This window comes from Protopterus annectens, chromosome 2.part2 (genome assembly GCF_019279795.1).
Source record: "Protopterus annectens isolate FY-2018-M chromosome 2.part2, PAN1.0, whole genome shotgun sequence".
NCBI classification, from domain to species: Eukaryota; Metazoa; Chordata; order Ceratodontiformes; family Protopteridae; genus Protopterus; species Protopterus annectens.
Window position 1 is genome coordinate 464,144,431 of NC_056730.1, and position 5,000 is coordinate 464,149,430.

A 5,000-nucleotide genomic window follows, 5' to 3' on the forward strand; every position below is an offset into this window, starting at 1 on the left:
AGCAGTACTTCCTACTCTCGTCCAAGCAACATGATTTCTGGCTTGGACGAAGTACTATGACAGCACTTTGGTCCCTAACTGATGACATCCTGATAAACTCTGATAGTGGCCTGCTTACAGAACCCCTACTGTAGACCTGACAAAGGCATTTAACCTCACTATTATCTTCCACAAAACAAACTAATTGAAGCTGGTATCAGTCCAGACACAGCTTTCTGGTTTAAAAACTTCCTCACTGACAGAAACTAAAGAGTTAAAACAGAATCCTCCTAGTCAGAATTTTACATATTACCAAAACATACACCACAAGGATCCATTCTGGTCCCTCTCCTCTTCTCCATATTCATTAGCAAACTTCCTTGTGACCTTCCCATCTCCCTCTTATCCTCTATGCTGATGACATAGTGAAATAAAGATCAGGTCACTCTCACACCAACATTCATTGCCAACTCCAGTCAGATTTACACGAGCTCCATCAATGGCTCTTAAATTATAAACTACCTTTCAACTCCACAAGACCAAATGATGCTTTTTGGAACTCCACAGAAAATTCACCAAGTACTTAACTCTTTAACAATCTTTGGCCTACACAACCATTCCACAGAGACAACCTTCACCTTAAAATACCTGCAACTACAGCTTGATCAGTCACTAAACTTCCATCTCCACATAGACAAAGTGAGAGCCAAAATAAGCTCCCTCCTCTTCTAGGCCAAAACTACCTCCCATTTTCTATCCCAACCAGCCAGAGTAGCCACTGGCAAAGGAATTCTCCTTTCTTAAATTGAATATGAGCTCCCAATTTTTGCTTCTGCCTCCAAAAAAAACTGTCACACTCCAGACTATCTCTAACAGAACTGGCAAGTTCATTACAAACTCACCTCTATAGGAGCATCACTGTATCACCCTAGAAAAAGTCAAATGGCTACCCATAAAACAAATATGTAACCTACTTTTAGAACCCGACTCTGCAAACTACTCCAACTCTACATATTTACTCCCCTTTCAGCTAGACTTCATGGGAAAACCTCCTCATACAACCTGAAAAACTACTCACAAACTCTCATTACTCCCTAGAATCAAACTCTGTAATACTGCATGTGCTTTCTCCTTTTAGGCACTTACTCTTTGGAAAGCTCTCCCCATCGACATTAAGGAAATTAACATTTACTCCAAATTCATAATGCAACTCAAAAAGCATTTATTTATCCAAGTCAAAAGCTCCTCCTTCGACACAGGACAGATCACCTAACGTATCTCCCTTCCAAGTCTCTCCTCCTCTCACAAGATTTAATGAAGATCGACCAGCTTTAGAAAGTAATGTGTATACTGTACATTACACTCTGCTTGTTCACTACCGTGTGTGTGTGTGTGTGTGTGTGTGTATATATATATATATCTATATCTATATATATATCTATATATATATATATATATATATATATATATATATATATATATATATATATAATGTATGTATATATATATATATATATATATATATATATATATATATATATACACACAGACACACACACACACACACACACACACACATACACGCGCGCACACACACACACACACACACACACACACGCACGCACACACACACACACTTTTCTATGCAGTTAGTCTGAATAACTCTGTAATTCCTTACATTTCTGTATTTTTTTTTTTTGCTTTTGAAACATTTATTATTTCATCCAGGCAGAGCCTGAATTGGACAATATTGGACAATACTGATCACTGCTGCAGTAGCCTTAGCTATGTGGATTATATCCTACAAAGGGTATAACAGCTGGACAGCTTCCAAAGCTTCAAGGCACCTTCCACATACCCAAACTGCCAGTCAGCTCCTGAGCTGACTAAAAAGACAGATTTGGGCAACAAGCCCTTCAGAGAGAGAGAGAGAGAGAGAGAGAGAGATGCTGAGCTCTGAATAAACAATGCAAGGAAAAACAAAAAATAAGTATTCACACCAGGCAGAAATCACAAACCAAAACACAAGGGGGATGAAGGGAGGGAGTGGTTACTGCAGAAGTGATCATTCGAATATTTACTGTCATGGCAAGTTTACTAATCCAGCTGTAATATGTTCTTCATAGTGATCATTGCTGCAGTAGCCTTAGCTATATGGGTTGATTACCTTAGCTTACTACATTTGGGAGGTTGAAGGGGAAGGGTCCAGAAGGCTCTGGAGAATGATCCTAGCAAAGCCTGATCAACACCAAGAGAAGGAACAAAGCTTGTAATATCTAGTAAATGTATGTTCAGAGAATCAAGCTACTGCTTTTAGAACACTTCTAGAATCCAACACTTTCCAAAAATCCATAGAAGAAGCCAAGGCCCTGATATATGGGGTTTTGACCCTGCCTGAAATAGTTTTGTTGTGGTAAGTATAACAAACGGTAACAGCTTGAGACAATTACTTGGAACTAATATGTCTTGATACAGGTTGTCCCTTAACTTCACAATAAATAGTTCTGCCAAGATAGTAGCGAAATTGTCTGTGGACATCTGAGGCATACAGTGTCCTTTCTCCCTCATTTTAAGGTTCAAGAAAGAAAAAAGGAGGATGGATAGTTTAGCTTGACGTAAACTCGGACACCATTTTAGGCATAAAAGAAGGATTAGTTCTCAAAGAAACCCTGTCTCTGTGGAAAATGAGATAGGGTTAACTCATCATAAGAGCTCGCAACTCAGATACGCTTCTTGCAGAGGTCAAAGCAATCAGTAAAACAGTTTTCAATGTTGAAGAACCTCAATTCAGCTAGATAAGCTAGTTCAAACTGAGCAAGCATTAGCTTCTCTAACACAAATTAAGATCCCAAGAAAGGGCCAAAAATTTTCTTGGAGGCCTCCCACCCAAAACCCATTTCAAAAACATTTTGACATGAGAATGCATTCAAAGAAAAGGATCCATGGGCAGACATGCAGAAATGGCCAATAAATGAACCTTGATGGAGGAGTAAGAAAGCCCACAGGACAGTAACTCACACAAATATTGTAAAAACAGAAAACATCTAGCCCTGAATGGGTGCTGGTTATGTTGTTGACACCAACTAGAAAACCTTTTCCATTTGGACAGCGCAGTGGTGCAGTGTTGCACTGTCGCCTCACAGCAAGAGGTTCTCCTGTTTGATTATTGGCTGGGGTGCCTTCTGTGCAGAGTCTGCATGTCCTCCCTGTGTTCGAATGGGTTTCCTCCAGGTACTCTGGTTTCTTCTCATGTTACAAAGACATGCGTCTGAAGCATTTCTCCCCGGGCCTCCGCTGAAACTGTCTTTGTTCCAAGTCACACTTTCCCAGTAAACAAATGTTAAATAAATAAATTTGCTAACATATATTTTCTTTTAGTAGGCTTTCTTGCCTCCATTAGTACCTGCTACACATCCTTTGTAAACACTGCCTAAATGGAATTAAGACCCTATTTATCCAAGCTGTCAGTTGAACTTGATTGCTGTCAGGATGTATCAAACACTCCTGATTCTGTGTGACTATATCCATTCTGTTAGGGAGCTTACGGTAATTGCTCCTAGCCATTTGCAAAAGAAGGGAAAACCACTGTTGCCTGGGCCAGAAGGGAGTCACCACATTGATCCTGGGAGTTTCCTTCTGAATCTTCAGAAGTAAGTAAAGAAAAAGGCATCCATCTTCCAGGCTTTCTTGCATGGACTCCTGAAGCAGAATCTTGCTAGCTAATTCTTTAGAGAGGATGCAAATAGGTCTATTTGATGAACTCCCCGCAGATGGATGAAATCTTGGAAGACCCCCTGATGCAGTTTCCATTTGTGAGGGTCTGCCCTTTTCCTGCTCAGCTTATATGCAACACAGTTTTGCTCTGATGGAATGTAGGGTGTCTGTAGAGTGTAGAATGAGTGAGCAGTGAACCTATATTCCAAGCTACCACAGGTAGCCTGCAAAGTGGGTATGACCAGATTCCCCTTTGCTTGCTGATGTACCATATGACTATGGTATTGTCTGTAACAACTTGAAGAGGTCCAGGGGACCAAAGTTAATTCACAGAGTTGAGTGCCTTGATCAGGGCAAACATTTATTTTATATTTATCTGCTTGTGTATGTCCTTGGTGTCCCACACACCCTGCACTTTTATCCCTTCTGAAACTATTCTCCAAGCAATGTGGAGTCTTTTGTGACTGACTGCTGTGGAGCAGGGAGGGAGAAGAGGAGATCTTGGTTTATGGAAATTTTCTGTGTCCACCAAGTGATTTATCTTCTGAAAAAAAACAGCACTGGGATTTGAAAATGCATAGGATGTTGGTGCTTGGACTAAACAGCATTCAGAAGCCACTGTATCTTTCTCATGTGGGGTCTTACCATGGGTGTCATGAGAATCAGAGATGTCATAAAAAGCAAAATCCTAAGGTACTCTCTCACAGTGACCAAAGTCTAAATGCAAAACCTTAGAAACACATATAGATATAAATTTATTTTTTCTGTGCAAAAAAGCACTTTGAACTGAGGTTTCCAGCTGACACCCCAGGAACACAATCCTGTCTGAAGGAATCAAAAACGACTTTTGAATGTTCTCTTGGAATCCTAGCTTGTTTTAAGAGATTTCTCCCCAACAAGAGATTCCTGACACTTTTGCACAATCTCGACAAAGATAAACAAGCCCTCTAAATATGGATAAATGTGGATATCCTGTAGCCTGCAATGAGCTATAACTGGTGCTAGATAGTTTGTGAACACTCTTGGTGCAGTGGATAGTCCAAATGGTCAGGTGGATAATTGACAATGTGATCCAAACACACAAAACCTTAAGAAACACCTGAAATCTGAATGAATGAGGATGTGATGATAAGCATCTTTTAAATCAAGTGTTACCAGGAAACTTGAATGAGGACGGCAAGGGGAACAGGTTATGAAGTGACAACATTTTGAATTTGGGCACTATCACAAACAGGTTTAGGAAAGAAAGATTCAGATCTGGTCTCCAAGCATTTTCTTTCTTTGGCATTAGGAACATCCTTGCATAA